The 27,693-nt window shown below is 45.6% G+C and overlaps 1 long non-coding RNA gene across 1 annotated transcript; it reads right to left on the reverse strand.

Moving 5' to 3' along the window:
* Nucleotides 1-19,134: 19,134 nt before the first annotated feature.
* Nucleotides 19,135-26,457, reverse strand: LOC146190015 (uncharacterized). Its single transcript, XR_014707328.1, has 3 exons — nt 26,284-26,457; nt 22,870-22,975; nt 19,135-19,367 (listed from the first exon to the last, which is right to left on the reverse strand). It is a non-coding gene; the product is annotated as an uncharacterized LOC146190015 (long non-coding RNA).
* Between the last annotated feature and the right edge of the window lie 1,236 nt (nt 26,458-27,693).

The following is a 27,693-nucleotide window of genomic DNA, read 5'->3' on the forward strand; positions in this document are numbered from 1 at the left end:
AATCATTTTTCTATTCAAGCATTTGACGCGTTTCGTTTAGAAAAACCTATTAGCATTTCATCCTATAAAACATCATCACTGTGGCTCACGGTTGAAAAAAAAAAATTCCGGTAGAAGGTTAAAAAATACGATATCTGAAATTCAAGACGAAGTTGATGCTGCTGATATAATAGGATGGCTGCTAATCTATGTCAACCGCTGGATTATTAATTTTTGTCAATCCAGTAGGGAGGTGAAATGCAAGCAGAAATAAAAAAAAAATAGGAACTTTCGCCCTTCTTTATTTTATCGCTCCGAACTGGCACGTCATCATATGCGAGATCTAGAGCATATAAGAACTGCCAAGCTTTGCATCAGTTACTATCAGCGCAAGCCGAAGCACAAAACTGCGAAGATGATGCGAGCCCTCCTAGCCTGTCTCACCATTTTCTTGGCCTTAGCCATTCTCGCCTGTAATGGAAAGAAGAAAAAAGGTAAATGAGACTTCTTAATCTACTTTAATGAAGAAACCTGGCTACCTTCACCTGCAGCTTATCGACCTGCCTGTTTAAACTCCTTGCACATGGTGGGGACCCTGGTCTAGCTTAATCTTTTGAGCCGTCTGCATTACTTGTCTTGCCCTTTTACGTAATACTAGCTCTAAGGCGCTGCAGTACTTTTTGAGAAGCATAGACAGAATTTGACAGGAAGTTGTCAGTCGGCGTCAAAATAGCATCGTATGCGGAAACTACATTGCTCATAAAAGTGATAACGTGGTGCAGCACGGCGACTGCACCATATATGTACTAGTATTTGGTTAGGGGCCAATAATTTCAGGACTGTATAATTGGGTTGTTGCACAGCTAAAGTACTAACCACCATTTAAGGCTTCAACCATAGCAGCTGTGTTCCACTAGAGGACGGAGTTAGCATAAGTTAGGCTCTGATCTTGCTAGCGAAGAACTTAGGAAATTACAAACCAACACAAACCCAACTGCGGCTAGGTTATACCAATGGTTCCTTACAATATCCACTTTGCAGTGCCCGGACTTGGCAGAGGTAGGTACCATATAGCACTTGATGTGGACATGCTTATTCAATGCGGTAGCCATTTCAAATCCCGGAACAGCACTGGGAGGCTATGTGCTCAGCGATTATCTTGACCGCCTGCACTGCCAGATGGGGAGACCCAAAGTAACACGTCCTTAGACTCTGTAAATAAAGAATTTTTCAATAAAATTTATTAATCAATATTTGTGCAAAGCGATGTGATGATAAGACAATGTTCCTTGACAGATTCGAAATGCACTGAATACAGATTAATTTTGCTTTCTAGAAGTTTTTAAAACTCTGTTCTATTGCTCTTCAGAAATGTAAAATTTTTAGTGCAATGCTCATTCTTGGATTGCTTCGTGTGTGGCTGCCTTTTTTGGCACAGAGCGTTTGTGCCCATCGAAGCGCACTAAAACGATTATATTTCTATTAAATATGAATAGTTCGCTTTCATGTATGTTTCAGTCTTTAGGCGTATAAAGGTGCAAGGAAGGCTACTGACAGCGTTTTCAGGAATGGGTATTAATGCGATAGTGTTAAATGTCTCATTCCCGACAAAATAAGGCGTCGGAGTGGTAATTAGGACATCGCAAGCATGACACTGTAAGGTGGTAGTTGGCAGGGTACACGATCAGACATCGTTTGGTCGGTGGTTGTGTGCTTTTAGAAATCACATAACATGGAAGCGAGTTTGCCTTTGAGATTCGAGGCAGAGATAGAGAATTTCCCGGGCCCTTGGATCTCGATCGAGTCGGGCATGAGACATGTATATAAGTCACGCAGGAAAGTTCGCAGTTCTTGGTTATATGGGGGCTGTGTATCTGTATAGAGCGAACTTCCACAAAATGTAATGGCTTTCGAGCGCATGCTTCAGAGTATGTGTGATACAACATAGGCGCAAATTAAAGATTACCGAATAAATGAGCAATAAATACATGTATGCGAATCACAATCCGCAATGGGATCCTTAGACAGAGCCAATAACGCATTCGTGTAATACACTTGAAGGTGAAGCTGCAGTGCCCCCCAAAGTGTTTTTTTTTTTTTTTTTTTGCACAGCTAGAATAGGAATTGTCCTTAAAATCTGACTTTCCCATCTGTGGTTGACGTAATGTCGAAATGTAACCTTATTTTTTGGTAAAATAGACTTAGCGCTAGAAAAATAGACGCGACTATCAAGGAATGTTTTTGCGTTTTTATTCAAAGATAATTGGCCTGCTTAATTTCTTATTTGCATTGACGATGCACTCGAGATAGTTTTTCACCAGCGTATACAACTCACAAGTGATAGAATATCGCACAGCAAATTCTAGACAGGGAAGTGTAGAATCATATGCACAGCAAAATTAGGTGCAGAAGAAAACATCTCGATCCTAATTCTTTGGGGCTGCAATTCTCTGATTGCAAAACATTGATAGAAAACGCCACTTAAGGCTTGGTATAGTATTACAAAGGTGGGGATTGTTTTTATATGATGGACTAAGGGCCCGAAGGCATGTTCCTGAAAGAGGTCAGCTGCCTGCACAGGACAACGCAGGAAAGATAGGCACCGACTCGAATTCTGGGGTTATTCGGTGCTCCACTTCGACACTATGTGAGTACGCCTCCACCATTAAATATACCTCATTGCAGGTGCATGCGAATACAATGGCGAGAAAATATCAGATGGAAGTTACAAAGATGTGAGACGTCCTTGCAAGCGCGTCAGGTGCAAAGGAGGCAATATATCTGTTGGCATGTGAGTATATTTATTATTTATTTAGGGTGTTCCCAATTATTTGTCACCGTATACACAAGATATTGCGAATAAAAATTGTAACCAGAGAGGGGGGAACATTATCTAGATTACAGTCGTAGTCTAAGATGTATGGATGCGAGAGTTGGACTGTGAAAAAGGCTGACCACCGAAGAATTGACGCGTTTGAATTGTGGTGCTTGCGAATACTCTTGAGAGTTCCTTGGTCTGCCAGAAGATCAAATCAGTCGATATTGTCGACCATAAACCCTGACTGCTCATTGGAGGGTCAAATTCTAAAGTTAAAGCTCAGCTACTTTGGTCATCTGATGAGAAGAGAGGAATCACTGGAGAAAGGTTTGATGTTGGGAAAGGTTGAGGGTCGCCGGAGAAGGGGTAGGCAGTGAACGCGATGGTTAGATGGCATCCTCGAGGTACTGCAGATGAAGTTATGTGATGTTAGGAAGATAGTGAGAGACCGGAAGGCGTGGCGTGACATGGTCCATAGGGTCACGAAGAGTCGGACACGACTGAACGACTGAACTGAACTGAACTGAACTGAACTAAGATGTATACATCCTATATGAATATACCAACTACCCCTGATACTCAGCCCTCGATTGGCTGATGAGCTACTCACCAATGCGGTGGTCATATCTGCGACTCAGTGTATGAGGCGAAGAATCTGTCTCCCGTAGATTTCGAATGGAAACTGAAGCTGACAGCATTTACGCACGAATCTTGTTTAGTGCGGCTTGTCTAACATGGCTGTCCGAGCAACAGCAGGTAATAAGTAACATATTTTTACGTACTCAGTACGTAACGGGGGTGTTTATTCGTAATCGTAGCGCTGCTAGTCCGCAAGGCACACCAGCACACACCAGCCTCTGCTTCTTCTTCTCTCCAGCCTTTTCTTCCTTCCCCTGACGCCCCGAAGCACGTGATAATATCGTATGACCTAGAAGATTGTAGTCTAATAAAGAGCAGACACGTACTCTGTTATGGAGATTTAGCAGCCGGACAAGAATTAGGTTTAGCAATCTTGTTGAATGAGCTCATAGCTGCTAACACAGATGAGTTTGATCTCATTTCACGAGAGGGGAGCAGAAATGATATTTAGGATTAAGAAGTGGTATAAATCGAAGACGGCACAGGCGTACAAATCTACATCTATTAACGAAGAAAAGCGGCCGCCGCGGCTCCCGACCTTGGCGGCCGCTTTTTGATAGAGGCGAAAAGCTAGGCGCCCGTGTGCTGTGCGATTACAGTGCACGTTAAAGAACACCAGGTGGCGGAAATTTCTGGAGTCCCCCACTACGGCGTCTCTCATAGCCTGAGTCGCTTTGGGACGTTAAATACCAAAAACCAAACCAAACCACTTATTTTGTTTTTCTTCAGGTGCCCTCCAATCAGCCAGCATTACGAATTATGCCGACTAGCGAAGGAGGGTAATCTGCCGAATTGCTGTCCGATGACGAGGAGGGCCTGCCCTCGATAGGTCGGAGCAGACGATCCTTGTGCCTGCAGCCTAAGCATAATGGAGCAGGCAATGACGAGTTACGAGTGGCATGGGCATCGCACAAAGTAAAGAACAACCACTACGAAAGTGAAAATAAATATTTTCAGTCACATGGTGTCTACTAATTGGTTCATTTTTCGAAGTGTAAACTCATGAAGAGCTGGACAAAACCGCCAGAAGAAAACTTTTTTTCTGACGAATAAACGTTTACAGGGCCGGGCAGCGACTGTTTTTTCTAATCCTTCATTCATATTTGCTTTATTTGCTCGCGCTATCGAAAGTTACCCGTAATAGAAAGTGTGTGTGCGAGCAACCAATCCCAGGCACAGTCAGTCTAGTAGCGTCCTTGCCACCAGCAAGCCAACAGTCGGATACTTCTAACAGTGGAATCCGGTGGTGTCAAAGATGCGTGCTTCGCCGATTGATCGCGCTGACAATCTACGATTTGTTTCCTTAAGTAGGAGTAGCGCAGATAAGCCCCTTCGGCTGCCTGAAACACGGTGTCTCGCTTTGTAATTCTTGGTAATAGGCACTCACCCACAAGGCAGCATTGTGTATGGAGCGCATTTTGCAACTAAGTGGAATCCTTCATGACAAGCTGTGACGTCGTCTTCCCAACTGATGTGAGCCAGAATCAGCGACCCAAGACTGTAGACTAAATGAGTGAAACGGAAATGAAATATAACAATAGTACTGCCCCACAACGCAAGGCAGCAAGGACGGCAATAAAACCACTGTTATGTCAACATCGCTCTTTCCTGTCCTCACGTGAACTTTATGCGAACGTAATTACCAACAGTTAACAAGACTGACTTCTAGCGTATGCCATTATGAACAGAATTTCGCAGCCTCGACCAAGCACGCTCTCTGTCATGTCACCATACTTTTGCATTTCCTGGATACTCGTATTAAGTTAGCCAACATTCTGGTGTCTTTGGACCACGCCATCACCCAGGAGAACAGCAGGACATTCCGAAAAGAATTCGCGCTTCTAGCGACATTAGTGTTATATTGCCCTCTTATTTTTCACTATTTCACTGTACTCCCGTTTCCATATGCAGCGTTGCAAGGTGAGCCACTCAAGGAAAGCTGTGCCATTCACTTCGTTTAAATATGTCGTGGTGAAAAAGCTACTGAAGTTTTATCTCTGTTCTAAGTATGAAGTATTGCTTGACTCGATGCCTTTATTGATGTTTCGAGCTTTTTCTGTATTACCAGTCGAAGAGAAATGAGCACCTCTGCAGAGTAACGCGTCCATTATTGTACAACCTTCAAGACAGGCAGAAAGGGTAAAAATTATTTTCGTCATTTCAATGTGAGTTACTGAATTCGCCTCTCAAATGTTTATCAAATTGAAGTATTGTATAACTAAACTCAGTGAAAAGCCTTCTTTCGGCTAGGCAGTTCGCTTGTTAGTGTAGTCATTGAACAATGTACGTAGAAATTAGTGGTTTAGATTTCACAATACTATGTGAGGGTGAAGTGTTTTTTTATTCGAAGAATAAGCGAACAATTTCTGTTCGAGAAGCAATTTACCCTGAACATGTAGCTAATATTAAAACCTAGAGGGATGTACACCAACGTAAGTTGCAAGAGCTTAATTTCTTTTTAATTTCATCTCAATTATCAAATATACGGCTTGCATGACTTGGTCTATATTCCATGAACCCCTTTACACTCCTCAATTATCAAGTAATCGAAATGACTCGACGGATACTTTCTTCAATCTATTTTAATTAGTAAAAACTTGAGTTGCCTCCGGCTGTATTAATTACCTGACGCGCAGCTCGAACTTGTTCTCCCTGCCGTGTCTGTTGTGCATTGTGCGGCGACATGGTAGAGAGAAAAAAAATAGACAAGAGCTACATTTGGTCTTATGCAGAAAAGCGTTTGCATGTACGTTTTATTCATAAATGGACATGTTGCACGCAGAGTTTTAGATAAGAAAAAAATGAATTTGTCACGACGAGAATACATCAGCACATATTGCAAGAAGTCTTCAGAGAATGCACTGGTGAATTAAGGCAATGACTTGTTTTATGTCGTCTGCCTTTTCTACCGGTGCCGTCCGCGAGCAAGCTTTGAGCGCATATTCTTCCACGTCTGTCTACTTCTCACTTTCATTATAAAAACTATACAGTAGAATCCTTCTATCTCGTACCTCGGCGCCACTATGACGTCGCTGGCTATTTAACCCTGCTCACCTCACACATGATCTTGAATTATCCACGCGATATGTTCTCGCTGCTGGTATGATGGGTACAGCTGAATCGGTCTCATAACTTTCGCTTACACGATCAACCTCACTTTCTGTTTTTCAAATGCGACGCGTTCCGCTGTGGCCCTCATAAGCCCTCCGTACACGCATCCACTGTTTCGCCATGGGACAAAGGTTCCACAGACGGCACTTCACAGCACGGCACGAATAGCTCTTTACTCGATCGCTATTCCAATTCTCATATTTTCCAGAATACTGGGACGGCCTGCCCAATACCAGATAATCGCGACTACACCATGTATCGATTAGCACAACGCACGACTCCATTTACGTGCACAGCGACGTGCTCTCCGAGCCATTTGATATCCTTAGATGAATGAACCGCGAGCATTCGAAATTTTATTAACTAACATAAATATATATGTGTTTTAATTTAATAATCTTGAAGATATTGTGACGATTGATGCTAGAATAAGGTCGACGCTGCTGTGTTTCTGTGTTCTGTGTGCGATGCCAGCCTGGACTAACCTTCGTGGACTAGCCTTGCCACGTATCAATATTTTTCAATTTTTCATAGTAGGGCCGCAAATCACCAAAAATTTCATTTAAGAATGCCTGAAAACGCAAGAATGTCAAGGTTTTACAATAAATTTCAGACAAACGAAGAGAAAATATATTTAGCTCCATAGTTCATTGTACACTATTTCCAAGCTTGTTTGCATGAGCGCGCCATGTGTCGTTTGATGTGGCATGAATCTTTGGCATCACGCCGTTTCGTCCCCACTCAAGATGGCTACCGCCAGTTTCACGTTTTGGGCGCCTCTTCCACACCAGCAGGTTTTATAGCCTCCTTAGTTGCAACTAATACAAATTAATCATGATATCGCCGGGATAATTATTTCTGCTTTTAAAGCAGGGAGAATGTATACAGATTTCGGCAAGGCTTCCGACTGCGTTTTGTTTCTACTACTTTATTAGGAAAGCTGAAGTCTTTCGGTATCAAAGCTAATAATGTTTTAAGGATTTCCATCTACCTCCATAATTATGCCAACTGTCCATTTATCAAACATTTATCATTGTAGAGATGGTACAGCTGCATCTTTTTTTTTTTTTGCAGATGACTGCGTGTTTTACACCACTGTACGAAAAATTGTTTACTGTATAGAACTTAATAGATCACTTTGAGAATATTACTTATTACTTATTATTTTGGTGGTGTTCCCATGGACCCAGTTCTATTTGAGGTATCAGGCGTTCTGAATCTTATTGAACATCTTAAGGTCTCCTCCTCTTGCAGAGTCGACAATAATAATTCTAAGTTTTTGATAAACACAAAGTCATCCTGCTCCATAATCCTTGCTAAATTATTTGATCAGTCTCTTGAAACAGGTTGTATTCCCAATGATTGGAAAGTTGGGGAGGGGATTCCTCTGCATAAGTCTGGAAATAAACATTGTCCTCACAACCTTCGTCCTATACCACTCACTAGTATCCCTTGTAAGATCATGGAACATATTATATACTCGTATTTTGTTTCTTTTTAGAGTCGAATTCCTTTTTCAGCATAACCAAGCATGGATTTCGTAAGTCATTTTCATGCGAAACTCGGCTAATATGCTTCACACATGACCTTCATTGCATCATTGATCGCGGGCTTCATGCAAATTGCATATTTATTGACGTTTCTAAAGCGTTTGACAAGGTCTCTCATGAGCTTCTCTTCCTTAAATTAAATAACCTGAACATTGACCCTACGGTGCTTGCATGGCTGAAGAGGTTTCTTTCAAACCGTTCACAATACGTTACAGCAAATAACGTTAATTCACATTCTATACCTGTCCGTTCTGGCGTGCCTCAGGGGTCCGTTCTCGGGTCCCTCCTTTTTCTCATCTATATAAATGACTTACCGGCTAACATTTCTTCAATTTACCTTTTTGCTGATGACTGCGTTATTTACTGTGTAATTAATGATGATAATTATGCCTCTTGCCTTCAGTCTGATATTAACAAGGTTCTCGATTGGTGTAAGGAATGGAATATGAAATTAAATATTAATAAGTTTAAGCATGTGCACATTTCTCGTAGTTCCAGCATGCCCACTACTTATCAGATTAACAATGTTTCTCTTGAGAGTGTGTATTCTTACAAGTATCTAGGTGTTTACGTTTCTTCTAACCTATCCTGGAAACCCTATCTTGACTATATCATAAATAACGCAAACAGCATGCTAGGGTGCCTTCGGAGAAATTCTCTCGTTCATCCAGTTCTTTAAAATTATTGCTTTATAAAACTCTGGTACGCTCCAAATCAGAATATTCTGCATCTGTCTGGAGCTTTGGCATTGATTCACTCGTTTCCGATTTGGAAGCTGGGCAGAACCGCGCCTGTCGCTTCATACTGTCAAACTATAACAGAACAAGTAGTGTAACTGCCATAAAATTAAGTTTGACCCTTCCACTTCTATCTCACCGCAGATCAGTAGCATCATTATTCATTTTTCATAAAATTTACCAGAACAGCTACCTGAACAAACATTACTAACTAGACCATCTTACATATCAGTGCGCATTGATCACCGCCATAAAGTTGCGGTTCCATCTAGTCACACAAAATGTTTCCATGACGCATTCATACCTAGAACGTGTGTCAGTTGGAATCACCTTCCCCATGATATCGAATATATACCAGATAACGATGCATTTCGCAAAGCCATTGTTTTTCTTTGAATATATTGCCACGTGCCTAGCGCCGCGCGACAGCCGTGTTTGGCGCCGACGACGACGAAGCGGTTGTTGTTGGCACGAGTGGCGCGCTGGTGCTGGACTCTGTGATCAGAACGACAAGTCGACCTTATTCTCTGGTCCTCAGCTACGTGTACCTTCACGGCTCCCTGTGACTTCAGTCGTGACACTGGTGGAGTTGCCATCGATGATCCCCTCTCCTGCGGACGATCCTACGCGGCCGCCTCTCGTGACCACTTCTGTTCATCGTACCAGCGGACGGCTCCGAGGCTTGCCCCCCGAGGCCTTCGCTCTTGACGAAGAGACCCTAGCTGTGGCAACGACACCGCCCGCCCGTACCATGACTGTCCCTTTCACCCCTTCGTCCTGTCTCATCCTTCAGACCCCACGTATCCCTAAACCATTTCACGGTGAGCAGTTTGAAAACGCCGAGGACTCGCTAGCTCACTACGAAAGGGTCGCGACGTTTAACTGCTGGGACGACGCTGCGAAAATGCGGAACGTCTACTTCGGCCTTGAAGACGCAGCTCGGACATGGTTCGAGAACCGCGAGGCCACATTCTCTACGTGGCCAGCCTTCCGAAGCAAGCCGCCAACGTACGCCAACGTACGTCAACGTAACCGCCAACCTTACGTACGCCAACAGTGACCGCCGAGAGAATGCCGAGCGTGCCCTGACCTCTCGAGTTCAGCGTCAGAACGAAGGGGTCGCAATGTACGTTGAAGACGTCATGCGCCGACCCGTCTATGAGTGAGGAGAAGAAGGTGCGGCACCTGATGCACGGCGTCAAAGAACAGTTTTTTTCCGGCCTCGTGCGGCACCCGCCCACCACCGTCGCGGCGTTTCTGGCTGAAGCTGTGATCATGGAGAAACTGCTACAGCAGCGATGCAGCTAGTACGCTCGGCCGCTGAATTCCATCTCTACACTACCGCCGTCTGACCGAACCGACTACAATCCCGGGGCAGATATGAGCTCCCTTCGCGACCTCATTCGCACCGTGGTTCGCGAGGAGCTCCAGCAACTTCATGGATCATTTACTCCTGGCGCGGCTTCCCTGGCCAGCGTCATCCGTGAGGAGGTCCAGAACGCACTCACGCCACCGACAAGTACAGTCGTGCCACCACCACCCCCGGGCCTCACCCAGCGGATGACGTATGCTGATGTCACACGCCGCACAGCCCTGCTACCTACCCCGCCGCCGTACATGCCGCCACAGGTCGCTGTGCACGCTGCGGAACCGTTGCCACTTTTGGCAGATCGGCGCCAGGCGCCCCGGAAGACTGACCTCTGGCGCGCTCCAGATAACCGCCCTCTCTGCTATCACTGTGGCGAGGCAGGTCACCTCTACCGGCAGTGCCCTTATCGTCAGATGGGCCTTAGAGGATTTTCCCCCGACAGCCCTCGTCCACGACCTGGTCAGCGGCCTCAGGACACCGCCGAGTACGTCACCCGCCAGCGTAGTCTGCCACATTCTCCTCGTCGCGAGTCGCGCTCGCCTTCGCCTCGTCGCTCTTCGCCCTCTGGGCCACCGTATACCGCTGGATGCCATGGTTCCTCGAGCCCTCATCGGGAAAACTAGCTCCGGCGACCTTTGGGGGCGAGGCCGCCGCACACCGATTCGCCGTAAAGCTTTCATCGCCGCACCGCTCGATTCGCCCCGACGTCGAACGCCGAATTCCTATCCAGTTTTCGCCGCACAGACCAGATCACCCCGACGTCGTCCGCATCGCCGACCAGTTATCACCGCCGTGTGTCTTAAATCGCCTCGACGCAGACCACACAACTGCCACCCAGCTTCCGCCGCCGCACCGCTTGCTTCACGCCGACCTGCCGTCGACATTGAATTGTCCCGACGCCGACCACCCAACTGCCGTCCAGCTTCCGCCGCCATACCGCTCACTTCACTCCGAACCGACGTCGACAGGCCCTGGTCTTGGCCGGGTCTCCCTGGACATCCTTGTTATCGTCGACACGAAGGAGGTCAGCGCTTTAGTTGATACGGGAGCCGATTATTCTATCCTTAGCGGGCGGCTTACAAGGACACTGAAAAAGGTGATGACGCCATGGAACGGACCAGACATACGGACGGCAGGCGGACATGTGGTTGCACCACTGGGTATGTGTACAGCCTGGGTTACTGTGCGAGGCTGCACATTTGTTGCGACTTTTCTTGTTAGTCAGAACTGGGCATGGTCTTACTGATTGGTTTCCGATTGAGAAAGGAGTGAGGCAAGGCTGCATACTGTCGCCCTGCCTATTTAACCTATATGCAGAGTGCAACATGAGGAAGGCCGGTCTGGACGAGTCTTCAGCTGGAGTGAAGATTGCTGGAAAACGTATCAACAACCTTAGATATGCGGATGATACCACTTTAATGGCAGAAAGTGAAGCGGAGCTCAAGAGACTTCTGATGCGCGTACAAGAAGAGAGTGAGAAGTTTGGGCTTAAACTGAACATTAAAAAGACAAAGATCATGGCGTCTTGCCCTATATCAAGTCCTGGAGCATCAAGGGACACGAAGTGGAAGCTGTGACAGATTTTCTCTTCTTGGGCTCCAAGATTACCTCGGAAGGAGACTGCCGCCATGAAATTAGGAGACGCCTGCTTCTGGGAAAGAGAGCAATGGTTAGCCTTGACCGCCTATTAAAGAGCAGAGACATTAGTCTGCCAACCAAGATCCGTATAACTCGTGCTATGGTCTTTCCAGTTGTGATGTATGGATGCGAGAGTTGGACTGTGAAAAAGGCTGACCGCCGAAGAATTGACGCGTTTGAATTGTGGTGCTGGCGAAGACTCTTGAGAGTTTCTTGGACTGCCAGAAGATCAAATCAGTTAATATTGTCGACCATAAACCCTGACTGCTCATTGGAGGGCCAAATTCTAAAGTTAAGGCTCAGCTACTTTGGTCATCAGATGAGAAGAGAGGAGTCGCTGGAGAAAGATTTGATGTTGGGAAAGGTTGAGGGTCGCCGGAGAAGGGGTAGGCAACGAACGCGATGGTTAGATGGCATCCTCGAGGCACTGCAGATGAAGTTATGTGATGTTAGGAAGATAGTGAGAGACCGGAGAGCGTGGCGTGACATGGTCCATAGGGTCACGAAGAGTCAGACACGACTGAACGACTGAACTGAACTGACTTTCTTGTTCTACGCGAATGCTCTCGTGATGTTATTCTTGGCATCGACCTCCTTCGTGAGCACGGTGCCACTATAGATCTACCGAACCGCTTAGTGACGTTTTCCGCCAAACTGGCCACTGAAAAGCATGAGTACCGCGGGTCCCACTCCACGCTGCGAGTCGCCGATGATAGCCTCACAGTGCCACCACGCGCTAGCATCCTCACCAGAGTTACTTGTGACGAGCCACATCACGGCCTCCGGTTTGTTGAGCCTAATGTCTCCCTCTCACTCGCCTTGGGAGTTTCTGTAGCAAGAGGTCTTTGTTTCCTTAGTGGAAGAGAGACGGAGGTGCTTGTCACCAATTTCTCCAATGAACATCGACATCTGTTCCGTGGCACTGTCATTGCATTTACGTCGACCATCTGCACGAAGTCTCCGAATGTTTTGCTTCAGAGGAAGCTACGCCTAGCACTGAACCGGATGATGCCGTACACGCTGTCGACATCAATTCTAGCCTTTCCTCTGTTGAAAAGAGGCAACTCCAAGATCTATTGCTGGAGTTTCGTGTGTACTTCACGTCTTCATCTAAAGTGCAGCAAACGTCGGTCATTAAACACCGGATTATCACGCATGAAGGCACTCGACCCATCCATCCGCAGCCCTATCGTGTGCCTCCTCGGGAGAGAGACGCTACCCAACAGCAAGTCAAGGAGATGCTCGCCGATGGTGTCGCTCAACCTTCAAGCAGCCCATGGTCGTCGCCTGTAGTCCTCGTTAAAAAGAAAGACGGAACACTTCGTTTCTGCGTTGACTATCGGAAACTTAACAGTATGACAAAGAAGGACGTCTATCCGCTGCCACGGATTGACGACTCTCTCGACCGACTTCGCCGAGCCAAGTACTTCTCCTCCATTGACCTCAGGAGTGGTTATTGGCAAATTAAGTTGATGAGAGGGACCGTGAAAAAACTGCCTTCGTAACACAAGATGGGCTCTATGAATTCCGCGTCCTCCCATTCGGGCTCTGCTGTGCTCCTGCCACCTTCCAGCGGATGAAGGACACTGTGCTCACAGGTCTTAAGTGGCAGACATGCCTTGTTTATCTCGACGACGTGATAATTTTTTCACCGACGTTCACGGAACACCTGCGCTGCCTGAGAACTGTTCTCGAAGCCGTCCGATCTGCCAACCTTTCTCTCAAGCCTCAAAAGTGCCACTTCGGGTTCACCGAATTGAAGTTACTTGAACATCGTGAGTGCTGATGGCATCCGAGCTGACCCTGAGAAACTTGCTGCCGTTGCTGCCTTTCCCGTCCCCGCCCACAAAAAAGCAGTCCGACGGTTTTTGGGGCTGTGCTCCTATTATCGTCGCTTTATCAAAAACTTTGCACAGATGGCCAGCCCTCTGACTCTCCTGACCTGAGATGACGCATCATTTTCCTGGGGCGCCGAGCAGCAGATGGCTTTCGACGAGTTACGACGCCGGCTCCAGTCACCCCCGATCCTGGCACATTTCGACGATGATGCCGACACAGAGTTACACACGGATGCGAGCAACGTCGGCCTTGGTGCCGTTCTAGTTCAGCACAAAAACGGAGTCGAGAAAGTAATTAATTGCCTACGCCAGCCGTGCACATTCCCGTGCTGAGTGTAACTATTCCACCACTGAAAAAGAATGTTTGGTGGTAGTATGGGCCGCTGCCAAGTTCCGCCCGTACCTTTATGGCCGACCGTTTCGTGCCATCACTGACCATCACGCGTTGTGTTGGCTGAAAAACTTAAAGGATCCTTGTGGCCGCTTAGCACGTTGGGCATTGCGCCTGCAGGAGTTCGATTTTGATGTTAAATAAGTCTAGCCGGAAGCACACCGACGCTGATCGCCTGTCCCGCGCGCCCGTCGGCCCTCCTTCGTCAGATGCCACCGACGACGATAGCTTCCTCGGAGCAGTCACTACGTCCGATCTCGCCTCCAAACAGCGTGCCGACGACGAGCTGCGACTGATTATTGACCATCTTGAAGGTGGGAATCCTACAATACCCCGGTACCTTGCGAGGGGGTTGTCGTCGTATTGCCTCCGCAATGGGGTGCTTTATAAGAAGAATTCTACGTCGAGTGCAAAAACATACCTTCTAGGCATACCGGCTGATCTAAGGCACGAAATCCTCCTGGCCTGCCACGACGAACCAACTTCAGGATATCTTGGCTTTACACGCAGCCTAAACCGAGTCCGGCAGAACTACTACTGGCCACATCTTTCTCCGAGCGTTAGACGTTACGTACAGACTTGTCGACAATGCCAGTGGCGAAAAAAACCCACGCTCAGGCCATCCGGTATGTTACAATCCATTGAACCACCCCTCTCACTCTTCGAGCAAGTGGGCATGGACCTTTTAGGCCCATTTCCTTTATCCTCGAACGGACACAAGTGGATCGTAGTCGCCACAGACTACTTAACACGTTACGCTGAAACGAAGGCCTCTAGAGGTACTGCCGGCGAAGTTGCTCGATTCTTTATGAACGACATTGTGCTCAGACACGGTGCACCGTTGACCATCATTACTGACCGAGGAAAGGTGTTTACAGCTCGGCTACTGCGGGACATCTTAACTCTCAGCCATACCGAGCATCGCACAACAGCGTATCATCCTCAGACAAATGGATTAACGGAACGACTAAACAAAAACAAAACTAAACAAGCTATGTTAATATTTGCCCTTTACTTCCTGAACATAGTTTTTACTTATCCCCACTGCATTCTGAAGTTTTGTTTTCCTTTTTCTTTTTTCGCATGTTTTTTGTGTACTTGTATTGTATTTTTTCTGTAACTGTGCTGTACTTTCATATACTTTTATGTATCCCACTCCCCTCTGTAATGCCCTCGGGCCCTGAGGTAAATGAATAAATAAATAAATAAATAAATAAATAAATAAATAAATAAATAAATAAATAAATAAATAAATAGATAAATAAATAAATAAATAAATAAATAAATAAATAAATAAATAAATAAATAAATAAATAAATAAATAAATAAATAAATAAATAAAAATGCTCTAGAGAAATTAATCTTAATAGCACAACTTTACCACGTTAACCTGTAAAATATTGCCACTTGGTTCTCCCTACAAGTTAAACGGGGGTGACATACAGCGGGTGTCTAGTGTGAAATATATTTTGGTGCCACACTAACTCAATCTTTAAGATGGGACGCGCATGTAATTGATATTTGCAAAAGAACATTTAGACAACTTGGTTCTCTTAGAAGAGCGCTTGCAGGAGCACCTTAAAATGTAAAATCAACTACATGCGAGACATTAAAAAGGTCAATTTAGAATTTATAAACAGTTTGGTGTCTGCACGAACACATACGGGACAACCTTACCGTGCAACCCCTACCTAAAAATGTGCACCCTGCTCACCACAAGGCACGAAGAGAAGCTCGAGCCAAGGCGTTACACAAAGCACACGCGACTGACACCGAGGCGGCCTACGTAGACGCGTGGCATATGTCATCAGTGTGATTTCTTATAACTTCAATCACATACTACCGTTGAAAGTCGAGCTAGTTTGTCAGACGACATGATGCACCACGCAGCAGAGTAGGCGACGAAACACAGGAGAGGCACACAATACACACATACACATAAACAAGCACAATGCTGCACTGACGATAATGATGATGGTGACCTTGGACAAAATGGCACATGCCCACGGAACTGATTAAATCTAACACCAACATCCTCTTCCTTCTCCTGTTTCTAAGGACACACACCACTTCTTCTTCGACGGTCTTCCCAATGGATGAAAAAGTCTTTCTCTTCGACAGGAGAACAGAAGGCATGCTAACGCAGTCTTCACCAGCTAAATATATCCCCCAAACTTCCAAAATCTCTCTCGTTAATCTGTCCTTGTTCTTCCTCAAAACTGCTACTTTATTAAGTTCTATTGAAGACATTCCTTTTTCACAAATAGTGCAGTCCTTGCAGTGTATCGCAAGGTTAGTCCCGGACTTATCCAATATCGTAGAGGCATGTTCTTTAATCCTATCATTTATGCATCTTCCGGTCTGGCCGATATAATTCTTGCCACAGGACAAGGGGATGCGATAAACAATCCCTTGGATGCACTCAGAGTACTTTGTTCGATGCACTGTCTTGCATCTTGATCGATTGTCATTCCCATTTACTCACGCACACATACTTCTAGCTTTGTTGGGAGCCGTAGGAATTATATGAAACCCGTACTTCCCAATCTTCACCATGTTGTGGGTGAAGCCATGAATATAGGGCACCAAAGAGCTCTTCTTCTTTGGAAAGAGATGTCTAGTCTCTATCCTTTGTTTCTTATTCTGTGTCAATAAGTTTTCAGATATTCGGAATATGAATTCATCAGGAAATCCTGCGTCTATAAGTCTCTCATACTGGTTTAAGAAACTTTGCCTACTAGTGTGATGGCATGATTCTTAAAAGCTGAAAGCAAAGCAGTCTTCGCTATTCCTCTCTTCACTGTCTTCAAATGATATTACGTACATGGCAGGAATTGTTCTTCGCTCGCGGCTGATAACTTCAACACAGATGTCCAGCCAAGAAATCAAGCCGCAAGTCCAGGAACCTTAGAACACCTTCTTCTGAGAGTTCCCAAGTGAATCGAAGATCAGGACAACCGCTTTGAAAAATTCCCAGCTTTATGTCTCTGAAGTCTTCTGTGTCCCTTCCCTCACACAGCCCCAAAAAGTCGTCAACATAACGCACGACCCTAATAAAACACTTGTCTGTTAATTCTTTCTTTATCCTTCTATCACAAGCTGCACGGTACACATCACTCAAGGCCGGTACCACTCTTGACCCAATACAAACTCCACTCTTTTGGACATATAGTAATCCTTCATAGCTGGCAACAGTTGACTTAAGGTAAGCTCCTAACAGTTCTAGGAACGTGCCCACAGACACACCGGCTGCATTTTGGAAAGAAATGGCGCCATGATTCTCAATCGTGTCCCTTAGTTCTCTCAACAAACCATCCTGTGGAATTGAATTATGCATATCTCCAATATCTAGTGGAAACCCAGATTAAGCCTTCTTCTCGTATTTCTTAATGTCAAATATGAACTCTTCGGAATTCTTTATCCTAAAAGGATCATCCACTTGAACTGCATAAATGCAACACTAGGTAACCAGTGATTAACATCTGCCAAGTGTGCGCTTCAGATAAAATTGCCCTGAAATGTATTCTGCTTTGTGTGTCTTGCCACTAATGAACACTGTACCTCTCCTGTGTTCCATCGCCTACTCTGCTGCGTGGTGCATCATTTCAATCCCATAGTTTATGCCTATGTCAAAGCAAAAACGTCGACAGAAGCCGAAGTGGCAGCCATAGCGCTAGCCATCTCCTCTTCCACTGCCGCACTCATTTTCAGCGATTCTAAAACTGGCATTCAAAATTTCGCAAGAGGGAAAATGCACCCAGTCGCCCATCAAATTTTAACCTCTGGTTCCACAGCTCTCCGACCCCTTCACATCGTCTGCGTACCAGGTCATGCAGGCAACCCCGTTAACGAGGCAGCCCACTCAACTGCTCGAGCACACGTCCACTGAGCGGTGTATACCGGACTGGAGAAGCACGTGGGACAGTCTTCTTACCTATTATGACATAACACTTCACTACCGAGAACAGCGACTCTTATATGCTCCACCACATACCTCTCTCTCAAAACCCCACCTAATAATCTGGCGACAGCTACAAGCCAAAACCTTTCCCTCCCCAGCTTGGTTGGCCTTGGCAAACCCGGGCCGGTACGATCCCACATACTCTCTATGCGGCGCACCTAGAGCCACCTTCAATCACACAATGTTTTTATGCGAAGATTTCAAGCCAACGCCCCAATGGGGCCTCACGGACCAAGAGGGTTTGGAGATCGCGGTCTCCTGCTCAGACTCAGCAGCGCAAAAGAGGCCGGTTGACTGAGCTGAAGAGGTCGCTGCCAGGCGCGGCCTGAGAGACACCAGCCCTGATCAGGAACCACCTCAATCCTTGTAATGTACCCTGGTTCTCACAATAAATGTTTTACCACCATCTCCAAAAATATAGCGCCGTAAGGTAAGGGAGGAGGGTGGGAGTAAAAGTGGAAATAGAGAAAGAGGAGCCGTAGCCCTCCACTACGGTTTCTTTTTCTTTCTTTCCATTTTCACTACCACCTTCCTCCCTTCCCTACAGCGCGGTTCAGGTGTCCACAGAAACAAGTGTGACAGGTACTGTGCCGTTCTCTTCCTGTGATTAAATTATTATTGTTATTATTATTATTGCCTTAAACAATGTCCCACAGCCTAACAGCCTCACGTATACCCTTTCCATCCACCTCCACTGCTGTCCATTTGGCTCACTTCCTGTGGTCTCCCGTTCCACATTTCCTTCTACCCCTTTGCTTCGTCTAAACCATTCTGTGGTACCCTTGAGGTTCGCAGACACTTAGATTAGTCGCGCGCCAGAACCAGTACTTCGGTTGTATTTGCTAATTGTTTGCAGACTTCCACTGAATAGTTAAACCAGAACATGCCATTTATGACCACGCGTAATCGATCTTCCACTCTCTAAATTAGATCCAGATCTGTGTGAATGTAACCTGGTTTAGCAATATAGTATAACTAAAAGTAAAAAAAAATATTTTAACTGGCATGGCCGGCTTATCCGAGCTAAGCCGTCATCATTCTTTCAATCCCCGATATTCAACTCTGTAGTTAAGAGTTCCGCAATGTAAATAACACGAAGCGAGCATTCTCCCGCGAAGTTTATTTTTCGAATGGCAATTGTATTACCATTGCTGCATGCAGTGCCAGCATTTATCGGGACTGGTAGTTGTATGTGTCCGCATGCCAAGGCAGTATCGACAGGTCGCCTGCGCCCATCTATTTCGGGCAGGCCATCTTCGTCATCGGACAACAGAAGTTCTCAGGATCTTTTTTCTGTAGTTCGCACAATTTGACATGCTCGCTCATGCGGGGGCACCTGAAAAGAAAATAATATTTTGTATAACTGTGATGAATGAAAATTTCCCACAGCCCTCTTTTTGCAGCACTTAATAACAGGCAGGCACTCTTCATGATGGGCTTCCACTAGTGATAGAGGCTGGAACAGATTGTCACAAATATGTAGTCGCCCTCGGCATTAAGCGGCTCAAGTACTGGCATCAGCGGCTCCCTACTATTTGTTATTGCGGCTTTACTGAATATTGCTTGAAAAGAGAGCAGAATCAGATATGTTAGCTTCTTCACGTTTGAACTCGTGATTCTCATATTTTCTTCAGCGCACAATCTATTCATGGTGTGCTGTGCGCATCCATATAACTTCGACGTACTAGAGTGATCAAAAGTAACAGACCTACCCCCAAAGTTATGAATTAGGCCAGAATGCTTCGTGAGGTGGTACCCATGAGGTACGACATGGGTATAAATTTCAAGGGCTTAAGGCTGTCTTAATTTTGCTCATTGTAGTACATGAATGCATATTCACAAAATCGCATTCATTAACACAGTAAAAACATTTCTGTAACAAAAAATTAAAGAATTTTTAAATAATCCGTATTACTTTTACCCAATATTTGATCCCTGATGCGTTCTGGAGAAATTATGCAAACTGACAAATTTATTTTTATTTTAGGCTTCTACGACTATGGCTAACAAACGAAAAATTATTTAACGAGAATTGAGGTTTCTTTGGATACATATAAATATAAAATTGACACCGAATTCTTTTGATGCTAAGTGGACCTTCGGATTCTTCTAAGAGGCAGCTCTGAGTAATTCTATGGAATCCGAACATGATATCAATTTTGTATTATTTTTGCCGGAAACCTTTGTTCTCTTAAGGAAATAATTTTATAGCATTCCGCATTCCGTACTCATCACAGACTGCTTCCACAAAACAAGTTAGCATAGGTTTGCTATATATGGCGATTATATTGTAACAAGGCGTGGAAGAGAATGTAGCGCAGTGCTAGCGCACGGGGCAAGCGCGTGAATAGGAGGTAGCGTGCAGAAGGGAACGATAAGTCGGCGACGTGCGAGTGACTGTGTCCCCTTAGCGTGAACATACCCCACATGCGTTTGTCTCCTGAGTGCCTTCCTATCCCGTAACATTTTGGGGGCAGTGGTGGTATGGCGCACTTCCGTCCAACGCCGAGCGCCATACGAGACGGCCGGTCGGCCTCCGCTACCCTTTATTGTAAAACTCTCACAATGACAAAAAAAAAAAACTAAATAAATGTGAGAGAAACCCCCTTACGAACCAGAGGTTATCGCAGGCAAAACCTAATCCAGGTTCCAATACCAGCTCTTATATACTCGCTGGCAGGGTCCCGGGGAAAGCCTCCAGGACCTCTGCGCAGATATTCAGCAGTTGGCGTTGCAGCCGCAGCTGGGGGTGGTGGTGGTGGTTATTTTATTTATATACAAAAGAGAGGAAAAGATGTTTGCTTTTCTTGATGCCATCGGGGATCCCGAGGTCCGGTGCCAGGTATGTATCGAGCGCCCTGTTTCGATCCCCACCGCTTTGAGCCTCGCCATCGAGGCGACCGGCAAGCGGCGCCCTCCAGGAGTAGGTAGAGGAGGGGGAGGAGGGGGAGGAGGACAAGCGAAACTAAAAGAAACAGATCGCCGTCTTCACGCAGCAGGTGGCCGAGCTCGAGAAGAAGGCGGACGAGGAGGGCGAGGTTGCTGCGCAGGTGAAGGATGCTCACAAGCGGCTCCAGAATGATATGGTGGTGTAGCAGTGGCGCCACTCAAGGAACTGCAGGCCCTCAGCGAAAAGCTAGACAAGACGAAGCGCAAGCTCCAGGGTCCAGGCCCATGTTGAGGATGTCACCGTCGAGCGTGAGAACCAGAGGGCCAAGGTTTCTTAGCCGGAGAAGAAGCAGCGCAAGTTTTACCCGCTGCTGGAGGTGGAGAAAGCTGTGTTTGAGCGGCTGGCAGCCGAGCGGGACACACCAGAGCGGGAGTGACCCTTGAAGGAGACCCGCATTCTGGCCCAGACGCTGGAGCTCGGCAGCAACGACACCCTTGTGGAGATTCAGCGGTCACGCAAGCAATTGCAGCTAGAGCTGGATGACCTGGTCATCTCGCCAGGCACGGCAGACCGCCATCTGCATGAGTTGGAGAAGGCCATGCGCTCTCTGGAGTACAAGCTGGCTGTGTAAAAGACTCGCCTGGAGGAGCTGGAGGATGAGTTGCAGCTGGCCGATATGATGCGAAGCTGCGGCTGGACGCCAGTCTGCAGGTGCTCAAGGTTCAGCACGAGTGCCACCTGCAAGGGCGAGACGAGCAGGCCGAGGAGAAGCGATGGGTCCTCGCCAAGCAGGTGTGGGATATTGGGGCGGAGCTGGATAAGAAACGGAAGCAGCAATGAGAAGCCCTGACGCTTCGCAAGAAGCTTCAGGCCGATCTCTAGGAGGCCGAAAGGCAGATGGACTCGGCGAACAAGGCTAAGGAAGAGGCTATGCTGGGACCCGAACGAAAAGCCGGAGCCCAAGCCAAGGCGTTGGGCACGGAACTGAAGATGCTGCAAACCAGGAACGCGAAAGAAATCCAGAGCTTGGAAGAGAGGTTGTTGGCCGAATGTGACTGGACGAAGTGGGGCCTGCAGGAGCGTTTGTTACCTGCAGTTAAGGTGGATGGTGGTCTGGTCCATTCAGAGTGGCTTATGGGCTTTGAGAGGGAACTGCGTGAATGGCTGAAGAAACAACAGCTGCAGCATATAAGGGGGACCACATTAAACAGAAGGACGGTATTCCGATCGCACCATAAAACGGAAGGAAGCATGGAGTGTCCGGATTCAACATTTCTTGTCCTGCATTTCCCACATTTGTTCCAAATACCAAGATCGAAATGCTATCTGCAAAATTTATTCAGGTATGTGTTTTCTAATAAAAGGTATCTTTAGAGAAGTTTAAGATCTTTCGAAAACAAATCCCACCCTTAAGGGATGACTGCAAATCACAACTATAGCAGTCAATCAAGATAAACCTACCTGCAGCTCGAATCGACCGCGTTTTGGCGTTTATAGACACATAATAACAGATGAACACTGTTTTATTATGCGGCTAATGGAAGACACTTATTTAAGGTGTTCTTGCAAGCAGAACATAAGGTATACGCGAATTAAGAGCACCCGACCAGAATAAATTTATGTAGGTTCTATATATACATAAAACCTAACCAGCAGCAACACATACTAAATGCGCATATGTATAAATACACCGGGACCATCATCATTGCTATTGGCATATCTACGCTCATTTCATGAGGAATTCTAGTTGCAGCTATGTGCTTTTCACGCCGTATTTTTGTGGCACCTCTTTGGGGTTTTTTTCGGGCTATTTACAGCTAAAAACGTTTTCTACAGTTTGAGCTGTCGACGTGCTACAATATTTCTGACCTTTTTTTTTTTTGCAGAACACCCTGATAAAGCAAACCAGTTTGTGTAACCTGTTTGACATTAGAGTAAAGATACTCACTGCTTGGCAGTTGCAGTTCCTGCAACGCAGGTGACTATCCGGCAGGGGTCTTTCACGAAAACTTGCCCGCGGTCCGGGATTTTTTTATTCCCGTAGCGGCAACCATCTGCAACACGATATATTGAAATGCCAATGTGTTACGACAGCCCTGACGACGTACAAAAGCGAATGTCTCACGTTCTGCACGCGTTTGATTTCTTTCTTGGTTTGTGTCATGCTCTCAGCTGACGTAATATTCGTACTTCGTTAAATGGAAGAACAAAAACGAAACAGGCTTTATTGAGTACGCACGGGTAAGAAAATGAGGTATCGTTGCGATCATTATATGAGAGAATCTGAGATTCAAATTTTTTCTTAGCTGTTTGTTTCCTTTCTGTGTGTTTTGTTTATAAGATTATATGCACACGTAAGTGGCAACTCCTATTATGGCATTATGCACTAAAAATTATATATAAACGGGGAATCGCAGCCACGTAGAAAGACAGCCGAGCACGATGCTGTATTTGAATCCTGCATCTTTTAGCTGAACGAATTGTTCGCTCTCTTGAGCAGATATGATGACGAAAAACAATGAAAGCTAGGTAGAAATTATTTTGAATGTAGCGATTCAACAAAGCCTTGAACCTAGTGACCACGAAAGGGACGGAGAGAAAATTTATTTAACTGCTGTTGAGTCGGAGGAGCGTTAGAGTGCCGTAATTATTTGTTGTTGTTTTTTTTTGTATCGTGCTGTCGTTCTTTTTCTGTAATAAGCTTCGCAATTTTATGTGAGTCTATAATGGATTAAAGCCCACGTTTAAAAGGCAGCTACTGGAAAATGCAAATTCTACTCCTAAACAGCCGGCTATATGAAAACTGCGCTAGCGCCGCTTAATGGTCGTCACGCCACACTTTTAGTAGGACGAATGCAGTAATGTGACCGTGGTTGCAGACGCGGAAGGGCGACTTAAGTATACTGAACGAAAAGCATATGTTCCAGCAATTAGAACTTCACGGCTATGATAAAAAGCATGATCTGTACTCATTCCGGCCGTAGCGTGAAAAAATAGTGACAGTCGGCAAAGCTGCATTCATGCGGCTGAAAGAGTAAGGTAGGCGACATGGCATGCGATGACAATTATTTCGACAATAAACTATCGCAACACGCCTAGTCCCCTCGGAGGCAGAATAAGTGTGTCATGCTTGAAAACCAATCGCCGACTAGAGAATTCGCTTGTTATTTGATTGGAATAATAAATACACTTAAATATACAAATAAAATACTTTTTAATTCAAGCCTGCTTCTATCTGCGACACCACCGAATAGTTTCTTGGCCACAAAATTCGCTAGGCTGATATTTGCTCGCAGTGGGATCATGAGAGCAGAGGGGGGCGGAGGGGGATGGAAGGGCGTGTGTCAATATACAGTCACGCTCATCACATTGTTAAAATAATGCCTGCCGGCTACTTCACTTCATGTTGTGTAAGGAACAATGAATAGTATACTTTATTTCTTCAAGTCTTCATAGATTCCTTTTCGCATTCATCGGCACTGAGTGGAACGCCATCCCATCTATGCAGTTGTTCCTCTGCTAATACACTGTCTTACAGATGGGCGCGCGTTCTGAGGCTAAGAGAATACGGTTTGACAAATCTCTCCAACGCTCTGACAAAGTAGGTCCCTCACACATTATGCCCTTTATTTATTAACAGTAAGACTGCGCCTACCTAATTTATTACTGTGCCATCAAAGAGAACTCTCCAGGTACATTCATTATTCGGTGCTAATTATAAGGTTATCCACTTAAAATAAATAAATAAAATAAATAGAAGGCAAATAAACCCATGGAATGCTATTCATGCGCGTTCGTAAGCTGGCAAGTTTCGAAACCCAAGGGAAGGTCTTTGTTTCTATTCATATGTCGTTCACTGTCTCACCCTCTCAAATAGGGCGCTATGCATATTGCGAGACACTGAGTGCAATTCTAGTGGGCAAATGTTATCGAGAAGAACCTACTTGAGTCATTATGGTTTTGTTCGAAAGCTCACAAAATAAGTGTTGCATATGTTTACTCGTGTGTGAAATACGGGTAAATCCATATGAATGTTGACATACAGCATAATGACTGTTTCAGTTCGGTGATATACTTTGTCTCCAATAGCTATACTTCTCTGAAGCTAAATGATGTATGCTATATTCTCGAAAGCTTGGACATAACTTCGCAAATCGCCCCATGCCAATTGAGGGAACTATAGACAACAGCTTCATTTTCCCAGCTACGCGTAGAGAAGTAATGGTTTCCACGATGCAGTGACAGCGCGCCACGTAGCTTAGTTGGCAGGAAGCTCCGTTGGTGAGGTTGCGCTTTTAAGCCATTCTCTATAACGTGCTGCTATTGCGAACACTGAAATTTCATGAGCTAATAACACTGTGGGTTAAACAGAAACATTAGATTTAAACAACCGGCGCTACCGCGCCCCCCGTGACTCATTTACTCCGTCCTACTATAAGCTTGCTCGCTTTGGTACACGGTAACCCTGCGTCTCCTTTTTTGGGAGTGTCGCCTGGGCAGTGCAAGTTCCTTATAGTTCCTAATGGGAACCTAGTGGCTGTATAGGAAAAAAAAATTAGTACGCTCTCGAACAGCCACAATGAGCTGTATAAAAATTGAGCCGTAAAAGAAGCAACCGAAGCAAGATCATTGGGCTGGTGCGTCAAAAGCAGAATAAGGAGGACTTACAAAACCTGCGAAAAGATGACCAACTTAGCTTATAAATTACTGCTGAAAACTGTAAGAAAACCTAGACGCTCTCAACCTCCCAGGTTTTTGTCGAGAAGCAGCCAACGATTGAATCCAGGTGTTGTAACTGAAGAAAGCGGTTCTGCTGAGAAAGGCCACTAGGGCCTCGTCAACTTTGTAATGGTCAGATATTTCAGCATGGTACTTTCTTGTCAACTATTTGGGATGCGAAATAGCACACAATTGATTTTGGAGCATGAATAGCTTACAATGTCTCCATACCAGTTTAGTTTGCAGTGAGACAAGTATAGTAGCAGTAAACAGGTGAAGCATCTATAACCCCTTGACGGTTTGCGACATGCGGCTACATTTCGTCATCGAAAGTCACTACCCCAGCCATGCTGTTTTGAAGACAACTGCCAATCTTTCACCAAATACTCTCCGAGACACATATAAAAGTGCCAGAACATAGTACTGCATTTATTATTCCAAAACCTATGAAAGGGCAAGGATATGGCTTTCAATTGCATCTATTGTATTCTAAAAATTATGCCATTTTAAATACAAAAAATTCATTCTAAGCCACAAAGGTCTGTTGCATGTTTAAGGTCGGATAATCAGGTTAGGCATATGTAGTGAATTAAATGAAACAAACATTTCTCGACATAGTTGCTAAGGCAATCGTTTCACATACCGTTTACGTTTACTTTTCCATCGCACGACAGAATGGCCAAGGCGACAAATATGCTGAGAGAGGGAAGGAGGGCTCGCATCTTGTCCTGAAGGCCTTCGCACTGCTTCCCGTCTCGGAGATAGTGAAGACAAACCTTCACCTTTTTTTATACTGTGAGTCCTGCTGTCAATGACGCAGAACACCGCAGCGAAGAAAGAAAAACAAGCAGATCATAGCTTTATATTTTCATGTTCTTGAGCTCACATTTCACCACTGCTTTATGATGACAAAGATTAATAGCTAACGGCCTCAATTCCTTTCGAAATCCGCTCATGGCCACGTTAACACAAACGTATTGATGTATTTCGGGTTTTGTAATTCTGACTGAATTGTATTAACCTTTGCAACTATCTTCCTGCTGCTCATCAGCGATTCACCAATGCATTCCAGTTTGAAATCTCTTACTCAGAAGATAGCTTGCTGCCTTTTTTCAGTCGTTAAGATAGTTTAACGTATTCACAAGCGACGCAGGTGAATCCTGCCTGGCACCAGCAGCACTGGTCGGCAGACCGAGCCACACCATCTCGCAGTAGCACTTGCCGCCATTTCAGTGCACTGTCAGGGATATAAGAAACTGTCTATTTCAGATTACAGCTTTTATCTCTGTTACCGCTACTACCGCTGTTATACCGGATGAACATATGCATTCGCTTAAACTTGTGAACTCGCTTTGCACAATCGCCGACAGCACGCATGAACCCCACGCACGCGCATAGCTGGATCTCTTCCTTGAGAAAAGGAGGCCGAAGATGGCGATAATTCGATTAGTGTATACCGCTGAGTGTCTAAGTGTCAAAGTATGATAAGTTCTTCCAATTCTCTTTTGCAGTTGCGTAAATGCACTGAGAGCTAGCACAACGAGAAACAGTTTATTGATGTTCTAATAAAAGTGATTGAGTCTTCGGTAATAGCAACCCGCTCGCGTTGTCATCGCTCCGTCGTCTCTTGCGCCGCGCCACGCAAGCTGCCCGCGAAGACTAGATGGGGGGGTATGGGGAAGACAGGCATTGCATGGTTACGTTCGTACTTTTCACCCGCTATTCTCGCAGTTGTTTCGAGGGAGGCCAGGACGGGAAGGGTAACAATGCTGGCCAAGGCAGAGTTCCAGATGGTGTTTGCCGCATGGGGCGGGCGGGGAGAATGATGAATAGCTGCAAGATATATAAGCGGAATTGAAATATAGTATACATCAAATGAAACATAAACAAGTGGTTTGACGCGCGATGCAAGAGAATGAACTCTGTCTGCCGAGTGCCGCCCACGGTCCGGTGTTCTTCAAAATGTTTGTTAGAACTGTGACGTTATAACGCCATCGTTATAACTGGGACGAAGATCAAACCTTATCGAAGCTTTGGCAAATAGTGTCGTTTG

Source organism: Amblyomma maculatum, chromosome 5, assembly GCF_055883805.1.
Source record: "Amblyomma maculatum isolate TAMU_Amacu chromosome 5, ASM5588380v1, whole genome shotgun sequence".
Classification (NCBI taxonomy): domain Eukaryota; kingdom Metazoa; phylum Arthropoda; class Arachnida; order Ixodida; family Ixodidae; genus Amblyomma; species Amblyomma maculatum.